This window comes from Ranitomeya variabilis, chromosome 3 (assembly GCF_051348905.1).
Source record: "Ranitomeya variabilis isolate aRanVar5 chromosome 3, aRanVar5.hap1, whole genome shotgun sequence".
NCBI classification, from domain to species: domain Eukaryota; kingdom Metazoa; phylum Chordata; class Amphibia; order Anura; family Dendrobatidae; genus Ranitomeya; species Ranitomeya variabilis.
Window position 1 is genome coordinate 540,436,014 of NC_135234.1, and position 15,177 is coordinate 540,451,190.

The window sequence follows — 15,177 nt, forward strand, 5'->3', positions numbered from 1 at the left end:
TTGAACAGGATGTTCAAGAAATACTCTTAAAAAATTTAAGAGAATAAAAATACTACACCACATTATGAAGGGAAATGTCCAACCACTAAAATTTTAAATACATTTTGATGTGATCCAAAAAGTTGCATTTTTTCTTGTCATTTCTTTCTTTAATCCAATTTTCAAGTATTTAACATTCCGAAGAGTCCATTATGAATCGCCAAAAGGACATAGGAAACTTATCCTGGCAATCCTGTCAAACGGTCGGTGAAAATGCATATACTAGAATATAATAGAATCAATAAAAAACTAATTTTTATCAAACAGAAATATTCTTTTGATAAAAAATAACTTCCTGTAAATGTTCACAATGTATTTAGGTTACCAAAAATGATTCAAACATTAATATTTTTGTTCCAGTGTTCCTCATTTTTTTGGATCACATCAAAATTTATTTAAAATTTTAGTGGTTGTACATTTCCCTTCATAATGTGGTATAGTATTGTTATTCTCTTAAATTTTTTAGGAGTATTTCTTAAAATGTAATTGGGTGACATTGTTCACCTTTTTATATGTTTATTTATTTCACACTTCACTATATCATTCCACTCAGTAATTCACTCTTGCTACACTTTTATCTAGCATTTTTGCTGCAACACTAGCACATTGTTTTTGCTTATCGGCTATCACCAGAAAACATGTTTTTTCACTCACACTAGCTTATATATTTTTTACTATTGGTTCACTTTATCTTTTTCCCTCCGTCCTTATACCGAGGTCAGTACGCATTCCTTAGCTGGGCTTTCGTTTGGTCTCAAGTGGCAGAGGATCATAATGTGATCACCATCTTCCCCTCCCCATTACGGGGCAGGGGGTTGAGAGCGTGGGTCACTGGATCACTGCCACTCAGGCTCGGACTGGCCCACCGGAGAACCGGAGGATCCTCCGGTGGGCCCAGGCACTGACACCTGCTGGCAGGGCCCCCACTGCTCCAGGGGCCCCCACTGCTCCGGGGGCCCCCCTGGCCGCCCCCCACCCACCCTCCTTGAAGACGATACTCACCCTGCTGCCTGCTCCAGCGATGGTCTCGGCGTCTGCTCTGCACTGCATCTTCTTCCTGCTTGTGCGGTCACGTGGTACCGCTTCATTAAGGCCATGAATATGCGCATATTCATGACTTTAATCAGTATCACATGACCGCACAAGCACAAGCAGGAAGAAGATGCAGTGCAGAGCAGACGCCGAGACCATCGCTGGAGCAGGCAGCAGGGTGAGTATCGTCTTCAAGGAGGGTGGGAGGGTGGCGGCCGGGGGGCCCCCGGAGCAGTGGGGGACACTGGAGGGGGGGCAGAATGCTGGACACCCACTGGGGGCAGATTGCTGGAGACACACTGGGGCAGAATGCTGGAGACACACTGGGGCAGAATGCTGGACACACACTGGGGCAGAATGCTGGAGACACACTGGGGCAGAATGCTGGAGACACACTGGGGCAGAATGCTGGAGACACACTGCGGCAGAATGCTGGAGACACACTGCGGCAGAATGCTGGAGACACACTGGGGCAGATTGATGGAGACACACTGGGGCAGAATTCTGGAGACACACTGGGGCAGAATGCTGGAGACACACTGGGGCAGATTGCTGGATACACACTGGGGCAGATTGCTGGAGACACACTGGAGCAGATTGCTGGAGACACACTGGGGCAGAATGCTGGAGACACACTGGGGCAGATTGCTGGACACACACTGGGGCAGAATGCTGGAGACACACTGGGGCAGAATGCTGGAGACACACTGGGGCAGATTGCTGGAGACACACTGGGGCAGATTGCTGGAGACACACTGGAGCAGATTGCTGGAGACACACTGGGGCAGAATGCTGGAGACACACTGGGGCAGATTGCTGGACACACACTGGGGCAGAATGCTGGACACACACTGGGGCAGATTGCTGGAGACACACTGGGGCAGAATGCTGGAGACACACTGGGGCAGAATGCTGGAGACACACTGGGGCAGAATGCTGGAGACACACTGGGGCAGAATGCTGGAGACACACTGGGGCAGAATGCTGGAGACACACTGGGGCAGAATGCTGGAGACACACTGGGGCAGAATGCTGGAGACACACTGGGGCAGAATGCTGGAGACACACTGGGGCAGAATGCTGGAGACACACTGGGGCAGAACGCTGGACAGACTGGGGGCAGAACGCTGGACAGACTGGGGGCAGAACGCTGGACAGACTGGGGGCAGAACGCTGGACAGACTGGGGGCAGAACGCTGGACAGACTGGGGGCAGATTGTTGGACACACGGGGGTAATATGCTGGACACACTGGGGCAGATTGCTGGACACACTGGGGCAGATTGCTGGAAACACTGGGGCAGATTGCCGGACACACTGGGGCAGATTGCCAGACATACTGGGGCAGATTCCTGGACACACTGTCTGGGGGCAATGCTGGACATACTGGGACAGATTGCTGGACACTGGGGCAGATTGCCGGACATACTGGGGCAGATTGCTGGATACACTGTCTGGAGGCAATGCTGGACACACTGGGGCAGATTGCTGGACACTGGGGCAATATGCTGGACATACTGGGGCAGGTTGCTGGACACACTGGGGGTAATATGCTGGACACACTGGGGTAGATTGCTGGACACACTGGGGGCAGGACTGGAGGCATGGGCAGAATGTAGATACAGGGCATGATTGGAGACACGGGGCAGAATGAAAGACATGGGGCAGGATTGGATCATGGGGCAGGATGGATACGATGGAGACAGATGGGGCAGGATGGGGAGATCATATGGGGTAGAATGGATACTCATGAGGGCAGGATGCGAGAACATATGGCTGGAGCCAGGAATGAGATAAACGGGGCCATGGTGGGGAATATTATTACCATAGGGGCTAATTAAGGGATATTATTACTGCAGTGATGTATTTATTTTATTTTTTGAGTATACTGTTTTAATTGGGGGGGCGGTCCTGTTACTGTGTAGAGTGACACTATGTCGCCTTTTTTTCTTCATGTGGTGTAATGTAGAAGTTGTGAAAAATTAAGTAATGTGTTCTGCAAGTGGAGCTCGAGATAACTGTGTTATTTCCTGCAGAAATGAGTCCTGGCTGGAAGAAATGATGGCGGTCTGTGCTGGATGAAAGATGAAGGACTTCACCTAGAGACGTCACTGGTGAGTCAGTGTTACCTATACACTGACACTATACACTGTATACTATATACAGAGCTCCTGTGTATAATGTCACCAGTGATCACTGTATTACCTATACATTATATACAGAGCTCCTGTGTATAATACCACCAGTGATCTCTGTATTACCTCTACACAGACACTGCATAATAAGTACAGATCTCCTGTGAATACTGGCACTTAGGCTGCCGTCACACATTCAGTATTTGGTCAGTATTTTACATCAGTATTTGTAATCACACGTAATTGCTCTATGTTTTTACAAAGACAAATCCCTTCAAAACGAAGGGTATATGTACCACCCAGCAAAACTTCCACATATAGTGGGATCTATGCAATAAAGCGATCTCCACTATGGTACTAATATAAAATAAATTTTATTGAACATAATGTTAAAAACACAAATAGGATAAAATTACTACATGTAAGAAAGGTACACAATCCAATAAAAGGGACTATACTGCCATGGGAGATTGCAAGATGGCTCAGGCTGAATGCAGTATATATACAATGAGAAATACCTATGCTATGATATGAGAGTCCATGGATAGAAAGCTGCCTCTATCAACGATACCTAGCTTAATAATATGGTGTCCTAAATCAGACCCCTCAAAAATACATGGCATATGCTAGAGGGACGCCGGGGTCATTGCAGCAGGCGAACAGTAAGGTAATTGTTATGACCCCAATGGCGAGGGTCTCAGAGGAACGTGGAAGTCTGCAGAATACAAAAATCCAGCTCATAGGGCAGTGGTAGCTGGGTTGACCATATATCTACTCCTAACGCCAACACTAGAAGTAGCCGGGGATCATTCCTACGTTGATTCTAGATGACACGCTCCAGCCGGAGAATCTAGCTACCCCTAGTAAAGGAAAACAAAAGACCTTTCTTGCCTCCAGAGAAGGGGACCCCAAAGCTGGATAGAAGCCCCCCACAAATAATAACGGTGAGGTAAGAGGAAATGACAAACACAGAAATGAACCAGGTTTAGCACAGAGAGGCCCGCTTACTGATAGCAGAATAAAGAAAGGTAACTTATATGGTCAACAAAAACCCTATCAAAATCCACACTGGAAATTCAAGAACCCCCGAACCGTCTAACGGTCCGGGGGGAGAACACCAGCCCCCTAGAGTTTCCAGCAAAGGTCAGGATATATATTTGGAACAAGCTGGACAAAAATACAAAACCAAAACAAAATAGCAAAAAGCAAAAAGCGGACTTAGCTGATATAACTGGAACCAGGATCAGTAGACAAGAGCACAGCAGACTAGCTCTGATAACTACGTTGCCAGGCATTGAACTGAAGGTCCAGGGAGCTTAAATAGCAACACCCTTAACTAACGACCCAGGTGCGGATAAAAGGAATGACAGAAAAACCAGAGTCAAAAAACTAGTAACCACTAGAGGGAGCAAAAAGTAAATTCACAACAGTACCCCCCCCTTAGTGAGGGGTCACCGAACCCTCACCACGACCACCAGGGCGATCAGGATGAGCGGCATGAAAGGCACGAACTAAATCGGCCGCATGAACATCAGAGGCGACCACCCAGGAATTATCCTCCTGACCATAGCCCTTCCACTTGACCAGGTACTGAAGCCTCCGCCTGGAGAGGCGAGAATCCAAGATCTTCTCCACCACGTACTCCAACTCGCCCTCAACCAACACCGGAGCAGGAGGCTCAGCAGAAGGAACTATAGGCACAATGTACCGCCGCAACAAGGACCTATGAAATACATTGTGAATAGCAAACGACACAGGAAGATCCAGACGAAAAGATACAGGATTAAGGATTTCCAATATCTTGTAAGGCCCAATAAAACGAGGTTTAAATTTGGGAGAGGAGACCTTCATAGGAACAAAGCGGGAAGAAAGCCATACCAAATCCCCAACGCGTAGTCGGGGACCCACACCGCGGCGGCGGTTGGCAAAGCGCTGAGCCCTCTCCTGTGACAACTTCAAGTTGTCCACCACATGATTCCAGATCCGCTGCAACCTATCCACCACAGAATCCACCCCAGGACAGTCAGAAGGCTCCACATGACCCGAAGAAAAGCGAGGATGGAAACCAGAGTTGCAGAAAAAAGGCGAAACCAAGGTGGCGGAACTAGCCCGATTATTAAGGGCAAACTCAGCCAACGGCAAGAATGTCACCCAATCGTCCTGATCAGCAGAGACAAAACACCTCAAATAAGCCTCCAAAGTCTGATTGGTTCGCTCCGTCTGTCCATTAGTCTGAGGATGGAAAGCAGACGAAAACGACAAATCAATGCCCATCCTACTACAAAAGGATTGCCAGAATCTGGAAACGAACTGGGATCCTCTGTCTGACACAATATTCTCAGGGATGCCGTGCAAACGAACCACGTTCTGGAAAAACACAGGAACCAGATCGGAAGAGGAAGGCAGCTTAGGCAAAGGAACCAAATGGACCATCTTTGAGAAGCGATCACATATCACCCAGATAACGGACATGCCCTGGGATAGCGGAAGATCAGAAATGAAATCCATGGAGATATGTGTCCAAGGTCTCTTCGGGACAGGCAAGGGCAAGAGCAAACCGCTGGCACGAGAACAGCAAGGCTTAGCTCGAGCACAAGTCCCACAGGACTGCACAAATGACCGCACATCCCTTGACAAGGAAGGCCACCAAAAGGACCTGGCCACCAGATCTCTGGTGCCAAAAATTCCCGGGTGACCTGCCAACACCGAGGAATGAACCTCGGAAATGACTCTGCTGGTCCACTTATCCGGGACAAACAGTCTGTCAGGTGGACAAGACTCAGGCCTATCAGCCTGAAATCTCTGCAACACACGTCGCAGATCCGGAGAAATAGCTGACAAGATAACTCCATCTTTAAGAATACCAACAGGATCAGCGACTCCAGGAGCATCAGGCACAAAGCTCCTAGAAAGAGCATCGGCCTTCACATTCTTTGAACCTGGTAAATACGAGACAACAAAATCAAAGCGGGAGAAAAACAATGACCAGCGGGCCTGTCTCGGATTAAGGCGTTTAGCAGACTCGAGATACATCAGATTTTTGTGATCAAGACCACCACACGATGCTTAGCACCCTCGAGCCAATGACGCCACTCCTCAAATGCCCATTTCATGGCCAACAACTCCCGATTGCCCACATCATAATTTCGCTCGGCAGGCGAAAACTTCCTAGAGAAAAAGGCACAAGGTTTCATAACAGAGCAACCAGGGCCTCTCTGCGACAAAACGGCCCCTGCTCCAATCTCTGAAGCATCCACCTCAACCTGAAAGGGAAGTGAGACATCGGGCTGGCACAAAACAGGCGCCGAAGTAAACCGGCGTTTCAACTCCTGGAAAGCCTCCACGGCAGCAGGAGCCCAGTTAGCTACATCGGAGCCCTTCTTGGTCATATCTGTCAAAGGTTTCACAATGCTAGAAAAATTAGCGATAAAACGACGGTAGAAGTTAGCGAAACCCAAGAACTTCTGTAGACTCTTAACTGACGAGGGCTGAGTCCAATCAAGAATAGCTCGGACCTTGACTGGGTCCATCTCCACAGCAGAAGGGGAAAAAATGAACCCCAAAAAGGGAACCTTCTGTACACCAAAGAGACACTTTGAGCCCTTGACAAACAAAGAATTTTCACGCAAAATTTTAAAGACCAACCTGACCTGCTCCACATGCGAATCCCAATTATCAGAAAAAACCAAAATATCATCCAGATAAACAATCAAAAATTTATCCAGATACTTCCGGAAAATGTCATGCATAAAGGACTGAAAAACTGAAGGCGCATTGGAGAGCCCAAAAGGCATCACCAAGTACTCAAAATGACCTTCGGGCGTATTGAATGCGGTTTTCCATTCATCACCTTGCTTAATGCGCACAAGGTTGTACGCACCACGAAGATCTATCTTGGTGAACCACTTGGCACCTTTAATCCGGGCAAACAAGTCAGACAACAGCGGTAAAGGATACTGAAATTTGACAGTGATCTTATTTAAAAGCCGATAATCAATACAAGGTCTCAAAGATCCGTCCTTTTTTGCCACAAAAAAGAATCCCGCACCAAGAGGGGAAGAAGACGGACGAATATGTCCTTTCTCTAGAGACTCCTTGATATATGAACGCATAGCGGTATGTTCAGGTACCGACAGATTAAACAGTCTTCCCTTAGGAAATTTACTGCCTGGGATCAAATCTATAGCACAGTCACAGTCCCTATGAGGAGGCAGTGCACTGGACTCAGACTCACTGAAGACATCCTGATAATCAGACAAATACTCCGGAACTTCCGAAGGCGTAGAAGAAGCAATAGACACAGGCAGGGAATCCCCATGAATACCACGACAGCCCCAACTTGAGACTGACATAGCCTTCCAGTCCAGGACTGGATTATGGGTCTGTAACCATGGCAGCCCTAAAACAACCAAATCATGCATTTTATGTAAAACCAGGAAACGTATCACCTCGCGGTGTTCAGGAGTCATGCACATGGTAACCTGTGTCCAATACTGCGGTTTATTTGCTGCCAATGGCGTAGCATCAATACCCCTAAGAGGAATAGGATTTTCTAATGGTTCAAGAGTAAAACCACAGTGCTTAGCAAATGACAGATCCATAAGACTCAGGGCAGCACCTGAATCTACAAACGCCATGACAGGAAAAGACGACAGTGAGCAAATCAAAGTTACAGACAGAATAAATTTAGGTTGCAAATTACCAACGGTGACAGGACTAACAACCTTAGCTATACGTTTAGAGCATGCTGAGATAATATGTGTAGAATCACCACAGTAGTAGCACAAGCCATTCCGGCGTCTATGAATTTTCCGCTCATTTCTAGTCAGGATTCTATCACATTGCATTAAATCAGGTGTCTGTTCAGACAACACCATGAGGGAATTTGCGATTTTTCTATCACATTGCACCGAATTAGGTGTCTGTTCAGACAACACCATGAGGGAATTTGCGGTTTTGCGCTCCCGCAACCGCCGGTCAATTTGAATAGCCAGTGCCATAGTATCATTCAGACCTGTGGGAATGGGAAAACCCACCATAACATTCTTAATGGCTTCAGAAAGGCCATTTCTAAAATTAGCGGCCAGTGCACACTCGTTCCAATGTGTCAGCACGGACCATTTCCGAAATTTTTGGCAGTACACTTCAGCCTCGTCCTGCCCCTGAGACATAGCCAGCAAGGCCTTTTCTGCCTGAATCTCAAGATTGGGTTCCTCATAAAGTAAACCGAGCGCCAGAAAAAACGCATTAATATCAGCCAATGCCGGATCTCCTGGCGCCAGCGAAAAAGCCCAATCCTGAGGGTCGCCCCGTAAGAACGAAATAACAATTTTTACTTGCTGAGCAGAGTCTCCAGATGAACAGGGTCTCAGGGACAAAAACAATTTACAATTATTCACAAAATTCCTAAACTTAAACCTGTCTCCGGAAAACAGTTCAGGAATCGGTATTTTAGGTTCTGACCTAGGATTACTGATAACATAGTCTTGTATGCCCTGCACACGAGTAGCCAGCTGGTCCACACTTGTAATCAAGGTCTGGACATTCATGTCTGCAGCAAGCATAGCCACTCTGAGGTAAAGGGGAAGAAGAAAAAAAAAAAAAAAACTCAGAATCTTCTTTCTTATAATCCCTCTTCTGCAATGCATTAAACATTTAATACTGGCCTGGCAAACTGTTATGACCCCAATGGCGAGGGTCTCAGAGGAACGTGGAAGTCTGCAGAATACAAAAATCCAGCTCATAGGGCAGTGGTAGCTGGGTTGACCATATATCTACTCCTAACGCCAACACTAGAAGTAGCCGGGGATCATTCCTACGTTGATTCTAGATGACACGCTCCAGCCGGAGAATCTAGCTACCCCTAGTAGAGGAAAACAAAAGACCTTTCTTGCCTCCAGAGAAGGGGACCCCAAAGCTGGATAGAAGCCCCCCACAAATAATAACGGTGAGGTAAGAGGAAATGACAAACACAGAAATGAACCAGGTTTAGCACAGAGAGGCCCGCTTACTGATAGCAGAATAAAGAAAGGTAACTTATATGGTCAACAAAAACCCTATCAAAATCCACACTGGAAATTCAAGAACCCCCGAACCGTCTAACGGTCCGGGGGGAGAACACCAGCCCCCTAGAGTTTCCAGCAAAGGTCAGGATATATATTTGGAACAAGCTGGACAAAAATACAAAACCAAAACAAAATAGCAAAAAGCAAAAAGCGGACTTAGCTGATATAACTGGAACCAGGATCAGTAGACAAGAGCACAGCAGACTAGCTCTGATAACTACGTTGCCAGGCATTGAACTGAAGGTCCAGGGAGCTTAAATAGCAACACCCTTAACTAACGACCCAGGTGCGGATAAAAGGAATGACAGAAAAACCAGAGTCAAAAAACTAGTAACCACTAGAGGGAGCAAAAAGTAAATTCACAACAGGTAATATCCTTTTACTACCTCTAGCATATGCCATGTATTTTTGTGGGGTCTGATTTAGGACACCATATTATTAAGCTAGGTATCGTTGATAGAGGCAGCTTTCTATCCATGGACTCTCATATCATAGCATAGGTATTTCTCATTGTATATATACTGCATTCAGCCTGAGCCATCTTGCAATCTCCCATGGCAGTATAGTCCCTTTTATTGGATTGTGTACCTTTCTTACATGTAGTAATTTTATCCTATTTGTGTTTTTAACATTATGTTCAATAAAATTTATTTTATATTAGTACCATAGTGGAGATCGCTTTATTGCATAGATCCCACTATATGTGGAAATCAGTATTTGTAAGCCAAAACCAGGAGTGGGTGATAAATGCAGAAGTGGTGCACATGTTTCTATTATACTTTTCCTCAAATTGTTCCACTCCTGGTTTTGGCTTACAAATACTGATGTAAAATACTGACCAAATACTGCTAGTGTGACAGCAGCCTTATGGTGATAGTATTGTGTTTTTTTTTTGTTTTTTTTATTTCTGATCAGTATTGTAGTATTCAGTCACTATGTGGTGGTAATATGTGGTCTGGAAATGGTGTTGTGGTATTTGTCCCTTGTATGTGCTATTTGGTCACCAAGTGGTGGTAATATGTGGTGTTGACACGGTGCGGTGGTATTTGTCCCTTGTATGTAGTATTATTCGGTCACTATGTGGTCTGGTCATGGTGTGGTGGTATTTCTTCCTGTATGTGGTATTATTGGTCTTGGTATAGTGGATTGTGTTGTGTATGGCAGTCATTTGTTCTCTCTGATATTAATTAGGAGAAGATTCTTTATTTCCATTAGAGTTTTAATGCTTTGTACACAGCGGCGGAGATGCACTTACAGGGGTTTCCTGTGGAAAAAAGTAATCACCTCTCCACAGGATAAGTGATAACATATTGATTGGTGGGGGTCTGACTGCTTGGACCCACTCAGCAAAATGTGGAACTTTTTATCCCCATTAGACTGAAGTGGCATGTCCGACTAGATCACTGATCCATTCATTCCCTCAGTGGCTGCACTTGTTTTTTTCTGGAAGCCCCAAAGAGAATGAATGGAGCTGCGGTCAGAAATCCCACCTGCCGCTGCATTTTAAAATAGTGATAAAAGTGTCCTGTCAGGGATAAAACTTCCCCAGTTTCTAATGGTCGGATCTAAGCGATCACCTATCCTGTGGAGCCCATGGATCAGTGATAACTTGTTTTACCAAGAACCACATTAATGTAAACTACCGTAATTATACATCCCAGTTATTGGGGCACACGGTAGATGTGCAGCAGCCGCCGGTGTTTTACAACCGATGCTCCACTATAATGACAGATATTTGCATATAGCTGTAGGGTGGGCCCCTAGAGTCCATTCCTCTGGTGGGCCCCAGACACCCCAGTCCAACGCTGCTGCCACTGAGCCGTTTTTGTGAAAACAGAGGGCATCAATAGGGATATGCGTCAAAAACAGACCTTGTTTTATTAGTGACTTAGGTTAATAACCTTATATGTATGTTCTAATATAATTCATTCAATTCCATCACATATAGCATTTTATTTACACAATATACTATTTTCACAATATTCACTGATTCACAATATAGAAATGTCGGAGTAATGATCATATTTTTATAATACAAAGTTTTGGGTAATTTGCTGCGCTGGTACAGGCACAGCAAGATGAGGTAATGGGTGAGTTTTTTATTTGAGGTATTTGCGTGTCACATATAAGGCAACCACCGTTTTATTATTATATCTTTAGCTGTGTGGTGGCCAACTCTGTTAGTAAAATATATCTGATCAGCATGTGTTTTATGTCCGAATATTACACTGTTGGATTTGTCCATTGTGGAATATTCATGGACTCAAATACAGAAATGTTATAGTGGAGTTTATATATTCACTAGATGGTAGCCCAATTCTAATGCATCGGGTATTCTAGTATATGTATGTAGTTTATTTATGAAGATTTTAGAATAATACATTGAATACACAGGATTCGGCCAGGCGCGACCAATTAGCGAAGTGTGGTTCAAATCCTGCGCCAATTCGCGGCCGGACTGCGCCTGTCGCTGATTGTTCGCGACCGGCCATATAGTATATAACACAGCCCACGTAGTGTATAACACAGCCCATGTAGTGTATAACACAGGCCACGTAGTATATAACAGCCCACGTAGTGTATAACACAGCCCATTTACTATATAGCACAGCCCACTTAGTATATAGCACAGCCACATAGTATATAACAGCCCACGTAGTATATAGCACACCCACGTAGTATATTGCACAGCCCACGTAGTATATTGCACAGCCCACGTAGTATATTGCACAGCCCACGTAGTATATAGCACAGCCCACGTAGTATATTTCATAGCCCACGTAGTATATTGCACAGCCCACGTAGTATATTGCACAGCCACGTAGTATATTGCACAGCCCACGTAGTATATAGCACAGCCCATGTAGTATATAGCACAGCCCACGTAGTATATTGCACAGCCCACGTAGTATATTGCACAGCCACGTAGTATATTGCACAGCCACGTAGTATATTGCACAGCCCACGTAGTATATTGCACAGCCCATGTAGTATATTGCACAGCCCATGTAGTGTATTGCACAGCCACGTAGTATATTGTGTTGTGAATTCTGCTTTTGGGCTCCCTCCGGTGGTTGTAGGTGGTAATGCAGTTGCCCCTGAGTTGCAGTCCTGGTCAGGTGTATCTGCTGATTGCAGTTCTGACTGGGGTATTTAGGCATGCAGGATTCATTAGTCCTTGCCAGTTGTCAATTGTTGTTGGGAGGTGTTGGACCTCTGCTTGGTTCCTCCTGCCTTTCTGCCAAATCAGCAAAGATAAGTGTCTGTTTTTTTTTTGTGCTATGTGCTTCACAATTCAGTGCTATTCTTCGTGTTTTCTTGTCCAGCTTAGATTGTGTCAGTATTTTCTCTGTCTTGTTGGATTCTCTGGAGTGGCAGATATACATTCCATGTCTTTAGTTAGATTGTGGAACTTTTTGTATTATCTGCTGTGGATATTTTTGGAAGGGTTTTAATACTGACCGCCTAGTAATCTGTCCTATCCTTTCCTATTTAGCTAGAGTGGCCTCTTTTGCTAAATCCTGTTTTCTACCTGCGTGTGTCTATTCTTCTCCTACTCACAGTCATTATTCGTGGGGGGCTGCCTATCCTTTGGGGGTCTGCTCTGAGGCAAAGTAGCATTCCTATTTCCATCTATTGGGGTATTTAGTCCTCCGGCTGTGTCGAGGTGTCTAGGGTATGTTAGGCACACCCCACGGCTACTTCTAGTTGCGGTGTTAGTTCAGGATTTGCGGTCAGTACAGGTTCCACCGACTCCAGAGAAAGTTTCATGCGGCTCTAAGGTCACCGGATCATAACAGTACAACTGGCCTATAATGAGTTAAATGCATCTCAGAAGAAGGGAAGAAAGGTGTTGAGCCATTTTTTTTTTCTGCAGTCTGTTTTGTCTTCTCTTCCCTCTTTATTTATGGGTGGCTGAGGAGTCTTGTGCCAGCATGGATGTTCAGGAATTAGCTTCTCGTGTAGACCAGCTTGCTGCTAGGGTACAGGATATTTCTGATTATATTGTTCAGACTCCTGCTTTAGAGCCGAAGATTCCTACTCCTGATTTGTTTTTTGGTGATAGGTCCAAATTTTGGGGTTTTAAAAACAATTGTAAACTGTTTTTTGCTCTGAGACCGCGATCCTCTGGTGATTCCATTCTGCAGGTTAAAATTGTCATCTCCCTGCTGTGTGGCGATCCACAGGATTGGGCATTTTCCCTGGAATCTGGGAATCCGGCCTTGCTTAATGTAGATTCCTTTTTTCAGGCTTTAGGATTATTATATGATGAACCGAATTCTGTGGATCAAGCGGAGAAAACCTTGTTGGCCCTGTCTCAGGGTCAAGAGGCGGCAGAATTGTATTGTCAGAAATTTAGAAAAAGGTCTGTGTTGACTAAATGGAATGATGATGCTTTAGCGGCAATTTTCAGAAAGGGTCTTTCTGAATCCGTTAAAGATGTTATGGTGGGGTTTCCCACGCCTTCCGGTCTGAGTGATTATATGTCTCTGACCATTCAGATTGATCGGCGTTTGCGGGAGTGTCAAACTGTGCGCGCTGTGGCGTCGTCCTTAGAGCAAAGTCCTGAGCCAATGCAGTGTGATAGGATTTTGTCTAGAACGGAACGACAAGGATTCAGACGTCACAATAGGTTGTGTTATTATTGTGGCGACGCTTCTCATGTGATTTCAGTCTGCCCTAAGCGGACAAAAAGGATTGCTAGTACATTTACTATCAGTACTGTACAACCTAAATTTCTGTTATTGGTGTCCTTGATCTACTCATTGTCATCATTTTCTGTCATGGCGTTTGTGGATTCAGGCGCCACCTTGAACTTAATGGATTTTGAGTTTGCCAGGCGTTGTGGTTTTCCCTTGCAGCCTTTGCAGAACCCTATTCCTTTAAGGGGGATTGATGCTACACCTTTGGCTAAAAATAAGCCCCAGTTTTGGACACAGGTGACCATGCACATGGCGCCAGCCCATCAGGAAGATTGTCGATTTCTGGTGTTGCATAATTTGCATGATGTTATCGTGCTGGGTTTCCCGTGGTTGCAGGTACATAATCCTGTTTTGGATTGGAAATCAATGTCTGTGACTAGTTGGGGTTGTCAGGGGGTTCATAATGATGTTCCTTTGATGTCAATCTCCTCTTCTTCCTCTTCTGAAATTCCAGAGTTTTTGTTTGATTTTCAGGATGTATTCGATGAGCCCAAGTCCAGTTCCCTTCCACCGCATAGGGACTGTGATTGTGCGATTGACTTGATTCCAGGCAGTAAGTTTCCTAAGGGCCGACTTTTCAACCTGTCTGTGCCTGAACATACCGCGATGCGGAGTTATGTTAAGGAGTCTTTGGAGAAAGGGCATATTCGGCCATCTTCTTCACCGTTGGGAGCAGGTTTTTTTTTGTTGCTAAGAAGGATGGCTCATTGAGACCTTGTATTGATTATCGCCTCTTGAATAAGATCACTGTCAAGTTTCAATACCCTTTACCTTTGCTTTCTGATTTGTTTGCTAGGATTAAGGGGGCTAGTTGGTTTATGAAGATTGACCTTCGGGGGCATATAATCTTGTTCGTATTAAGCAGGGTGATGAATGGAAAACTGCGTTTAATACGCCCGAAGGCCATTTTGAATACCTTGTAATGCCATTCGGGCTCACTAACGCTCCATCTGTTTTTCAATCCTTCATGCATGTTATCTTCCGGACTTATATTGATAAATTCTTGATTGTATATTTGGACGATATTTTGATTTTTTCCGATGATTGGAAGTCTCATCTGGAACAGGTCAGGATGGTATTTCAGATCCTTCGTGACAATGCCTTGTTTGTGAAGGGGTCTAAGTGTCTCTTTGGGGTGCAGAAGGTTTCTTTTTTGGGCTTTATTTTTTCTCCCTCATCTATGGAGATGGATCCGGTTAAGGTT